The sequence below is a fragment of the Lolium rigidum genome, chromosome 1 (assembly GCF_022539505.1).
Source record: "Lolium rigidum isolate FL_2022 chromosome 1, APGP_CSIRO_Lrig_0.1, whole genome shotgun sequence".
Lineage (NCBI taxonomy): Eukaryota > Viridiplantae > Streptophyta > Magnoliopsida > Poales > Poaceae > Lolium > Lolium rigidum.
Window position 1 is genome coordinate 52,579,646 of NC_061508.1, and position 12,595 is coordinate 52,592,240.

Genomic DNA, 12,595 nt, shown 5'->3' on the forward strand with positions numbered 1-12,595 from the left:
CTGTACCGGTAGCTATGTGGTTAATCTCTCTCCTATGTACTTCAATACAATGATCTCATGAGCTGCCTTACATGATTGAGATTCATATGAGTTTTGTATCACAATTGATCTATGTGTTACTCTAGTGATGTTATTAAAGTACTCTATTCCTCCTCCATGGTGTAACGGTGACAAGTGTGTGCATCATGTAGTACTTGGCGTAGGCTATGATTGTAATCTCTTGTAGATTATGAAGTTAATTATTGCTATGATAGTATTGATGCGATCTATTCCTCCTTCATAGTGTGATGGTGACAAGTGTGCATGCTATGTTAGTACTTGGTGTAATTGCAATGATCTATCATGCACTCTAAGGTTATTTAAATATGAATATCGAATGTTGTGGAGCTTGTTAACTCCGGCATTGAGGTGCTCTTGTAGCCCTACACAATTAGTGGTGTTCATCATCCAACAAAAGAGTGTAGAGTGGTTTTATTATGTGATCAATGTTGAGAGTGTCCACTAGTGAAAGTATGATCCCTAGGCCTTGTTTCTAAGCATCGAAACTCTGTTTACTTACTGTTCTGTTGCATGTTTACTCGCTGCCATATTTTATTCAGATTTCTATTACCACTTATATACATTCATACCACTTGTATTTCACTATCTCTTCGCCGAACTAGTGCACCTATACATCTGACAAGTGTATTAGGTGTGTTGGGGACACAAGAGACTTCTTGTATTGTGATTGCAGGGTTGCTTGAGAGGAATATCTTTGACCTCTTCCTCCCTGAGTTCGATAAACCTTGGGTGATCCACTTAAGGGAAACTTGCTGCTGTTCTACAAACCTCTGCTCTTGGAGGCCCAACACTGTCTACAAGAATAGAAGCACCCGTAGACATCAGTCATCATTGGTTTGGTAAGTGTTGTGTGGGTGAACCTATGCTAATGCACTACCCCAAACTTGGACTAATGCATACTTGTGATTATACCTCTTGCAAGCATCCGCAACTACAAGAAAGTAATTAAGATAAATCTAACCACCACCTTAAACTTTGAGATCCTACACTCCCTCGTGCACCAGTTTTCTAACGGGGGTTTGAGTTTCTTTCTCTCCCGTAACCCGACAATTAGTAGCCAAATACACCATGCATTCCCCTAGGCCCATAAAGGTGAAGTATCATGTAGTCGACGTTCACATGACACCGCTAGAAGAATATCACCACAACTTAAATATCATACCATTAAATATTACTCAACATAATTCCACTACTAACATCATGACTTCTCCCATGTCCTCAAGAACTAAACGAACTACTCACGAGACATCATATAGATCATAATAAGAGGTGATATAATGATGAACAACAATCTGGACATAAACCTTAATTTAATGGTTTCACTCAATAGCATCAACAACAAGAGGTAATCAACATCGGGAAAGTTTCCCCTATGAACTAGACAAATATCAAACTCAAATTGCTACAGCGGGACGGAGTGGAGATGACGGTGATGATTGTTCTGGTGGTGGAGCTGATGATCCCGATGAAGTCCAGTTCGATGACGGTGACGATGGCGACGATCTCCCCTCTCCGGGAAGGAATTTCCCCGGCAGATTTCTACCTGTCGGAGAGCTTTTCTCTCTCTATGGTTTTCCGCCCCGTAGCGGCGGTGGAATATTTCTCTGTTCGCTCTCCTCGTGTTAGGGTTCTCGGGGGGATGAAATATGCGAGGGGGCGATGTCAGAGGGGGGCAGGGTGCCCAGACCACGCCTAGGCACGGCCAGGGGGTGGCCCGCGCCTAGGGGTGGTTTGGGCCCCTCCTAGCCCATCTCTACCTCCACTTCTGGCTTCCTCCGTCATCTGGCAAAATAGGAGTTTCTGTACATTTTCTAGGAATTGTTGTTCTTCGGAAATATGGTGTCTTGACGGTCTTCTTTCCAGAAAAATCCTGGCTCCGACAGTTAATTCCCCAATAATCGTCAAACATGCAAAAATAGATGGGATAACATAAGTATCATCTCTAAATATGTAATATATGGATGCATAACAACAAAATATGATATAAAATAGTGATGCAAATTGGACGTATCAGTCGTCTTCTCCTATGCTCATTGCGGCATCCTAGGATGCCGGAATGGAAGTTCGGGGTGGCCGGACCTATTGGGATGGCAGCGTGGGGTAAGGATGGCAATTTTACCCACTGGTACGGGTACCCGCGGGTACCGTACCCATATGGGCAGGGTATGGGTACACTTTTATGCCCATGGGTAGTACCCATACCCTGCCCGCTAAGTCATGGGTAGGGCACGGGTATAGTCTCGTACCCGCGGGTATGCCCATACCTTCCCGTTTATTATCAATTGATACGTCTAATTTTTTTAACTTATGAGTTAAAATATAAGAATGTGCTTTTTATATTTTGTTATTTTTTATATACTCAACTAGCTATTATTGAGTTGAGATAATTCATTTTTTCAATGAAATTTGTTGTCGAGAAATGTAAAATTGCAAGTGACTTGTATATAATTTGACCTACCCACCGGGTACCCAATGGGTACGGGTACCCTCCGGGTATGGGTATGGGTAAAGTTTTATACCCGCGGGTACGGGTATGGGTGAAAGTTTGTACCCATTGACTATATGGGCATGGGTATGGTATTGCTCTACCCTGCCCATACCATGCCCATTGCCATCCTGTTATCACCAGAATTTGACCGAGTCAGAGGTGGGCCGCGATCAAGATGGGCTTGAAGAATATATATATAGAAGAAATACGTGAATCGGCCTTACATGTAAAGTTTGGGCTAGTTTGCCCTTGTATCTGTAACATACTAGATTACGTGTCGGTTAGGAGTTAGAGTTTTACCCGTGCACGGTTAGGTGCACGCCTCGCTTAGAAAGTCCTTTGGACTATAAATATGTATCTAGGGTTTATGGAATAAACAACAACCAACGTTCAACACAAACAAATCTCGGCGCATCGCCAACTCCTTCGTCTCGAGGGTTTCTCCGGTAAGCACCATGCTGCCTAGATCGCATCTTGCGATCTAGGCAAGCACAAGCCTGCCCACGTTGTTCATGCGTTGCTCGTGCCGAAGCCTTTTTGATGGCGAGCAACGTAGTTATCTTAGATGTGTTAGGGTTAGCATTGTTCTTCGAATTACATGCTTTCGTAATGCAACCCTTGCACATCTAGCCGCCCTTACACCTATCTTAGGTGTAAGGGCGGCACCCCGCTTGATCATAGTTTAGTAGATCCGATCCGTTACGGTTGCTCCTTGTTCATCAAGGATTAGTTTAACATCCGCAATAGTTAGGCCTTACAAAGGGTTGGAGGATCCAGCGGCGTGTAGGGTGACGTTTGCTAGCCCTAGAAAGGATGTTCCGGGATCAACCTCGTGTTGGTTTTTAGGCCCTGTCTAGGATCGGCTTACGGTCACCGTGCGCGAGCGCGAGGCCCAATCGTGAGTAGGATGATCCGATTATGCGGTGAAAACCCTAAATCGTCGTAGATCTAATTAGCTTTATCTTGATCAAGCAGGACCACCATATATTCGGACACCTCGTTCGAATCATGGGTGGATCGGCTCTTTGAGCCGATTCATAGGATAACCTGAGAGCCGATCGAGGCTCGTATTTAATGTTTACGTGTATGCCATGCAGGAAACTAAGCGAGGCATCATCCACACCTTCCTGACCAGGTATAGGTCAGGTGGCACGCCCTTGCGATAGCATCGGACGTGTGACCGAGGAGGCTTTGCGGGCCGTCCGCTCCGAGGGACCGGGGCCGGCCGCAGCCCTAGTTGTTCCCGGCTCTACCGTGTTGCCCGTCTCTGCCCGCCGTGGGGTTTCGACGTCAACACATTCTCGGCACGCCCGGTGGGACAACCTTCGACATCCACAACATCGCCATCTACATCCGAGATGGCGGAAGACACTCCGGTCAAGTACGAGGATCTGCCTGATGAGCTCAAGAAGAAGCATGACGAAATCAAGGCAGTCCTCGAAGCCGAACTCATCGGCTCTTTCCACAAAACCCGCTCCCATGGCGTCAGGTGGAAGGGGTTCACACCTGAAGGCGCACTCGATGGAGTGGACCTGTCCGCCCCGTCAGAAGAACGCACCAGGTCGCTGCGGCAGGAAATCAACTACATGGTGGCTCATTCGCTGCACCGCCACTCTGAGAGCCTGGTGAACACTTTGGAGCGTGTCGCTCTGCGCGTGGTCCAGAAATCATGAGCCACCGGTATTCTCCGTCGTGACCAGCTCGGGGACTTTCAAAGGAGAGATGCCACTCCAGTCCCATCCGCCGCTGCCGTTCGCATGGCCAGCACCGGAACTGCCGAACTCATCGGCATACGTCGTCTACAAGATTGGTGGTGATCCTAGTGACTACCAATTCTTACCTGAGGCACCCGAGGAGATCCCGCACGGATACGTGTGCGCATACGTACCAGACTGCAATACCTGGGCACTCTCGAACCAGGTTGCGACAGCAGGGGCCTCTGGAACGGCAGGAGGAACGTCAGGAGCAGATCTTGAGAAGCAAACGTGGCTAGCTAAGTACGCCACTCCGACAAACCTCCAAAGCCCAGCTCCTGCAGTTGGCTTAGAACCGGAAAAACAAGCATGGCTGGTTAAGTATGCCACCCCGGCGAATCTTCGTGGTTCGACACCTTCAGCCATCACCGCGGATCAGATTTGTGCAATCCCGAAAGATCAGTTCGGCATGATGCCGAAAAGGAAGACGTTCGGCTATACCAAGCCGTACCCCAACGACTACGAACTGATCCCGCTACCACCCAAATATCGGCTCCCGGACTTCACAAAGTTTAGTGGATCAGATGGTTCTAGCTCCATCGAGCATGTGAGCCGATATTTGGCACAGCTGGGCACGATCTCAGCGATCGGACGAGTTGCGTGTGAGGTTCTTTGCACGATCCCTCACAGGATCGGCTTTCGGGTGGTACACATCGCTGCCACCGAACTCCATCCGGACTTGGAAGAAGTTGGAAGAGCAGTTCCATGAGCAGTATCACTCAGAGGCTTCCGAGGTTGGTATTGCCGATCTAGCACAAGTACGACGAAGCGCGGGAGACAAGTGTCGAATACGTCCAGCCGCTTCGAGACCATTAGGAACCGATGCTTTTCGGCTCATGTAAGTGAAAAAGAAGCAGTCGAGTTGGCGGTGGTGGGTCTCTCATCATCGATTAAAGACGTGGCCTCCCAAGCGTACTACCCTTCATTGGCGCACATGGTGCGTAGCCGCCGGCATATGAGCAGCGCCACCCGCATGTCTACCAGGACAAATTCAAGCGTGCGGTGACCCCGGTTGAGGCGTACGAGGATGAAGGTGCTGCGGGAGATCGAGAGGTAGCAAGTGGCTGAATGGACTCGAGCGGCGGTGCCCCGTGTCCCGCAAATGGGTGAAGCCACAAGGCCCTCCAAAAGGGTTCGACTTCGACGTGACCAAAACCGAGCGGATTTTTGATCTCTTACTCACGGAAAAGCATATAAAGGTACCCGAAGGCCACAAGATCCCCACGGTGCAAGAGCTGAACGGAAAGCCATACCGCAAGTGGCATAACACGTTCACCCACACCACCAACGACTGCAGGGTGTGGCGGCAGCAGATCCAAATGGCGATAGAAAATGGACGGTTAATTTTCAACCAGTACGCCATGAAGGTCGACACACACCCCTTCCCCGCCGTGAACATGGTGGAGTATACTTACCATGGAGGGTGCCAGCCAGATCTCTCGTGCAGAATCAACATGGCAGAGCTTGGGCACCACTCTGGTAAGGACGGAGATGAGGGCAGCTGCTCTCATAGCAAAGATACAGAGGAAGCCGCTCCACGCGATCGGCTCCGCCAAGACGGCAAGCGCTACGTCACAGAGGGAGAGGTGAAAAACATAAGGTATCAACGACCTCTCTCTGATCACCTCCTCAACAAGTATGTGAGTCAGTATGACCAACGCCGACGATACAACGACGATGATGAAGAAGATCGTCTGGCTAGGGACGACAGGCGACGTCGTCGGCATAATCGCGAAGAGGAGGAGCACGAGCGCCGTGCCAAGGAAAAGTTGGGGGAGCAAGTTGACGAGGATAGGCACTGGGACTGTCCCTTCTTCAGACACTGCTGGGACTCAGGAATGAGCCGATTGCCCACAATCGGCAATTGCCCAGAATGCAACCAGAAGAAGAAGGAGACAGCCAACGTGTCCGTGTTCGAGCGCCTAGGGCCTCTCCCACCACAAAGCAAACGTGCTGAGTCCCTCGGTTGGAAGATCTCGAAGATTCGAAGGCGAGGGAGAAGAAGAAGACAGTACCACCGGCCAAGGTGGTGCCCTGATGGACTCAGCCGTTCCCAAAAGCGCAGGGTTCAGCGATTGCGCGGCCTGGAGGAAGCCGAAAGGTAATACTTGCATACATTGAGGAAGGCAAGGCCTGATCTGGCCGCGAAGGTTCAGCGGACCCTGGATGAAGAGGGTCGTCCACGGAAAATGGAGTGGCGCCCCAAGCAAAGGAAAGTCGATGATGAAACATCGGCTGGCACAAACATGGTGCTCGTTCTTCCGACGAAGCTTAGTGCTCCACGATTACATGATGCACTCAAGGTGGACGACAGCAAGCGCACCAACATGATAAAGTCAGAGATTGGGCTGGTTTTATCTACCGGCCTGAACGAGTAGCAAGAGCACGTCAATGAGCAAACGTGGCGAGGCTGATCCTTGTGATCGGCCCCAAAAAAATTATAAAGGGACCTCACAAAACCTTCACCGAGCAAGCAACGTGGAGGCCGATTCCAGCAATCGGCCAAAATTATCCTCACCATCCATTCTGCCTGGGTTCAACATGTAATCCAACAGAGCCGATACCATCAATTCTCTTGACAGAATCGGCTCGGGGGGGCACCCAGGTGGATAAAACACGAGGATATGAAGTAGAAGCGTCTCATCCTTTGGTGATGGGTATTGAAGTATGGGGGCCGATGCATAAGTCGGCCGTAAAAAATTCAAAAAATTCGAAAATTTTGAGCACAGCCGATGCAGCAGACATCGACTTAAGGATATAAAAGCCGATGCATGGCCATCGACTCAAGAGGTATAACTGTCAGAGGATCAATGGAGCACGAAGAGAGACTATGATGGAAGAACTCCTCAATGGAGTGGTTCAATGGTTCAATGGCTCGGATCCTCTCTTCAAGAACAATGCCGAGAGCAGCGTGGATGCGCAGATCAGGCCAAGGGTGGGTTGCCTCAGATCCACCGAAGGAAAGGAGCCGATCTAATCAACAAGGCGCAAGGAGTAGACTGAAGAAGCTCGGGGGGCAGCTCACCCCGAAGGTTCTCTGCTCTGGGGAGCCGATTTTGTTGGAATCGGCTGGCTCTGCATTGTGACGTGAGGTCAATGGCGACATGATTGGCTATTTCGCTACCTTTCTCGCCTTGACTAAGGCTCGGAGGGCCACTAACTTGGGAGGTGCTCTATTTTTGAGAGCCGATTGGAGTTGCATTGGCTGACACTGCATCATGATCTTCTCGAGGAGGAGCTGGGAAGGAAAAGCCGTCGTCTTGTACGAGGTTTGGACCGTGCCGGTGCCTGCAAGAAAAGGAAGGAGACTGGTTTCTCAAATTAGCCGATGAACAATCATCGGTCGTGGGACTGCAAAATACCACGGTCAAGAAAAATAATAATAATCCGATTCGTTGCTATCGGTCTTGGTGTGGCAAGCGGAAGGATGGAAATTGGATTAATGGAAGGAGAAATTGAAAGAACAATTCTCATTAATTCAAAGGAGCGGCTTTACAAGAAGAGCCGATGGCTCTCAAAAGAGGGATCCGGTGCCTAGTGCACTGCTACCGCTGGTCCTACTCTACTAGTCGTCGCTATCCTCATCATCGCCGTCGTCGAGGTCGCTCGGCGCTCGCTCCCGGAAGCTCTCGCCGCCGCTGCCCCGTGCCGTCGGCCGGAGCTTCCTCCTCCTCCTCGTCATCATCATCATCCTCGCTCTCCGCCCAGCCGCGGAAGCGCTTCGTTGGAGGATACCCAGCGGAGGAGGAGGAATCATCTTCCTCCTCCTCATCTTCTCCTTCCTCGTCGTCATCGTCGTCCTCGCTGTCCGCCCACATGCGGGAGCGCTTCTTCGGCGGAAGCCTGGCGGAGGGGGAGGCCTTGGTCTTCTCCGCTTATCCTTCTTTCTTCTCCTTGTCAGAGGAGATGGGGTTTGCCCCGGAGCGGGGATCGTCCTCTTCCTTGTTCTTCGACGGCGATTGGGGAGAGAGGCCTGAAGCGGAGGAGGAAGAGGAAGACATGGCGGCAGGGGAAGGGGTTTTTTTGGCGTTGGTGGGCAGAGCAGAGCAAGGGGATGGAGTGGTGAACCGTTTGGCACAGATAAATAAAAGGAGTGTAGTGGAGATTTAATGCCATGATGGTTCTCGAGGATGTGATGCCGAAATTGTCAATTCATACAGAGAAGCCCAGGAGGCGAGGCGTAATGATGGAAGATTCTCGGCGGCTTCTGCTTCGCCACAACATGACCCGACGAAAGGAAAGCGTAATGATTTTGGAAATGACATTTCCAAAACCAGGGGGGCATGTGTTATCACCAGAATTTGACCGAGTCAGAGGTGGGCCGCGATCAAGATGGGCTTGAAGAATATATATATAGAAGAAATACGTGAATCGGCCTTACATGTAAAGTTTGGGCTAGTTTGCCCTTGTATCTGTAACATACTAGATTACGTGTCGGTTAGGAGTTAGAGTTTTACCCGTGCACGGTTAGGTGCACGCCTCAGTTAGAAAGTCCTTTGGACTATAAATATGTATCTAGGGTTTATGGAATAAACAACAACCAACGTTCAACACAAACAAATCTCGGCGCATCGCCAACTCCTTCGTCTCGAGGGTTTCTCCGGTAGCACCATGTCTGCCTAGATCGCATCTTGCGATCTAGGCAGCACAAGCCTGCCCACGTTGTTCATGCGTTGCTCGTGTCCGAAGCCTTTTTGATGGCGAGCAACGTAGTTATCTTAGATGTGTTAGGGTTAGCATTGTTCTTCGAATTACATGCTTTCGTTATGCAACCCTTGCACATCTAGCCGCCCTTACACCTATCTTAGGTGTAGGGGCGGCACCCCGCTTGATCATAGTTTAGTAGATCTGATCCGTTACGGTTGCTCCTTGTTCATCAAGGATTAGTTTAACATCCGCAATAGTTAGGCCTTACAAAGGGTTGGAGGATCCAGCGGCGTGTAGGGTGACGTTTGCTAGCCCTAGACAGGATGTTCCGGGGATCAACCTCGTGTTGGTTTTTAGGCCCTGTCTAGGATCGGCTTACGGTCACCGTGCGCGAGCGCGAGACCCAATCGTGAGTAGGATGATCCGATTATGCGGTGAAAACCCTAAATCGTCGTAGATCTAATTAGCTTTATCTTGATCAAGCGGGACCACCATATATTCGGACACCTCGTTCGAATCATGGGTGGATCGGCTCTTTGAGCCGATTCACAGGATAACCCGAGAGCCGATCGAGGCTCGTATTTAATGTTTACGTGTATGCCTTGCGGGAAACTAAGCGAGGCATCATCCACACCTTCCCGACCGGGTATAGGTCGGGTGGCACGCCCTTGCGATAGCATCGGACGTGTGACCAGGAGGCTTTGCGGGCCGTCGCTCTGAGGGACTGGGGCCAGCCGCAGCCCTAGTTGTTCCCGGCTCTACTGTGTTGCCCGTCTCTGCCCGCCAGGGGGTTTCTGACGTCAACACATCCTTAGCGTGGGGGTTGCTTGTTTGCATCGAAGAAGAAAGGAGGTATGGCCCTGCTGTTCTTCTAGCACCAAATCATCGATCTGCTTCATTTGGGCCTCTTCGATCTGGATGCCGACGAGTTTTGGTTTTCCTCCTAGAGACTTCCGTAATTTTGCGCGTGACACCACCGGATAGCTAGATCAGAATAGATTCGGTTGTGCGCGCCCTTATCTTCGGCTAGTATGGCTTCATGAGGGTGTGGCGCGAAGATTCGCTTTCTTATCGATGCTATGGGAGAGGTCCAAATATGGATTTCCATGATATTAACAGAGTTGGAGAAAGTCACGGTGGATGTGATCGGAGGTTTGCAATGATGGAGATGTTTATTGGTTCTGATGAAGACTTCTTTGCACATGTTTTTTCATTTTTTATTTCATTTTTTGTTTGTTTCTTTCCTTTTTACTATACTATCATATTTTTAAAATTTTCTTTTGAAAAGTTCTCAGATTTTAGCAACACTCGAACTTAGAAAGAAGTTCAAATTTTTAAAATGTTCGAATTTGAAAATTGTTGAAATCAAAATATGTTCAAGAAAGAAAAAGAGAAAAGAAGACCAAAAAAATGTTCAAATATAAAATTATTCATATTTAAAAAAATCAGATTTTGAGAATTCCTCTAAATTTTGATTTTTCGGAATGAAATATTTAGATTTTGAAAATGTTAACTTTTCGATTTTTTGAAGAACGAAACAAAAAAGAGTAAAATAAAAAGTAAAAAATAGCATATCTAATGGGCCACGGCCCACTTAACTGCCACATATGGAGGGTGTGCGGCAGTCCATATATGCCGACCGTTACCATATAGGAGCACCCACCGCTCGTGCGAGAAGACCCTACATATCGCTCGCTAGCATGAACGAGCACATATAGCTTGCAAGCTATGGTCGCTCTAGCTGCGGGCCTCCTTGCTTGGCCGGCCCAGGTAAGGGCTTTCTTTGTATACCTTTTTTCTTTTTCTATTATTTTTTAGTAATTTTTTCCAGATTTTAAAAAACATACATAAAGTTCAATTTTAAAAATTATTTAAATTTTTAAAATCTTCAAAGCTGAACTTTTTAATTTAATTTTTTTTCAAATTTGATAAAAAATGTTCAGAGTTGAGAATGTCCATAGTTAAACAATATTTAAATTTAGAAAATGTTTGAATTTGAAAACTGCTCGAATTTACAAATTCTCCGAATTCGAAAATTGTTCAAATCAAAATATGCTCAAGAAAGAAAAAGAAAAAATAAGACCAAAAAAATGAAGAAAAAAACGAAAGGAAACCAAGAAAATCTTAGAAAAAAGAGAAATATAAGAAAGCCTAGGCTTCTTCGAGAAAATTCCCAAAACCGGAAAAACCAAAACATTCGTGGCTCCCTGCGTGTTACTGGGCCACGGCCCAAATCACCTCATCCACTGCGAGTAAAAAAAGCATTAGCTGATACGCGATGTTCTTGGGTGCACCATTCATCGAATTCCGTTCATTAGTGAATTGTCATAAGTAGGGCTGTGTGCATCTATTTGATGCAGAGGCCGGGTAATACCCATTTCTAAAAAAAAAAGTGAATTGTCATAAGAGCAGTGTTGGTCCTGTCTTGCTTATGCCAATATGAAATTTCCTCAGAGCTTTCAAGTAATCGCCGTATGTTAAAGGTGGTCTATCTACTGATAGGCCCATCTCGGTTGCATGCAACACACTTAGTAGTCTGACATTCCCGCGATTGGGCCATTCCGGTAGCTTTTGTTAGCATCTTTTTTTTTAGATCAGCTGTAGCGGTATTGATTGTTCAGCTCTGACGGACGCCATACATTGGAACTTGGAAGAATGGGAGATCCATCGTGCTCTTCCAGAACAAGATTCAGCAGTCTGAGCGTGGATTGCACCACAAATTCAGATGTTTCAGGACATCCAGCGACAGGAGCTATGGATAAACCATCCAACTAGTGGTAACACTGTCAGTTAAGATGACATCTGATACTTGATGGTGGTTGTCGTGAATGCGAACTCTATATCTTATCACGGATTTCGCAATGGCAGTGGCACACTTACTCGCATGTCGCAATAAGAATTGCAGAAATTGGATAGAAGTTGGACATGGCGCAGAAGACACCATGCCCTCATCCCCTTCGCAGGAAATGCAATGGGCTGGTAAGTCAATCATCACTTTTACCACCCCCGGTGCTCGATTCAGTGAATTGTCACAAGAGCAGTGTTGGTGAAGTGTCGATCTTGCCTACGGAATTTCCTTTCAGCTTGCGAGTTATCGCCGTCTGTTAAGGAGTCTGTCTACCGATAGGCCATTTCGATTGCATGCAACACACTTAGCTTGACATTCGCGTGATTGGGCCAATTTCGGTGCGCTTTTGAAAGCGTCAATCCCCTTTACCGGCGTGCCAATGTTGCTCTTTTTCTAAGACGCAGACACCACTCGCAGCGCCTTTTTAACAAAAAAAAATATAGTCAGCTTATCTTCACGGCTCTAGCTGCATAATGTTCTGATTTCACTACTCATTTGAGCCTGACCACTAATAAACCACGATCTGGTCTCGAAGATACGATGAAATGTGTGACTTGATCATTGTCTTTATAAGATTTTTCCAAATTATCTGACGAAACTGAGAGGGCCAGTGCGTGCTGACTGACTGCCGAGTCCTACCGCTTGAAGATCACAACCCACCAACTGAGAGGTAGTATTTTTTTGTACAAAGGGTTTGGTGTGATGATTAACCAATGGACCAAATTCGTGTGCGTGTCTCGATGTGTGGCAGTAGCCGTTGACGAAATCCTGTGGCCAAACACTTGTAACATTTGACCG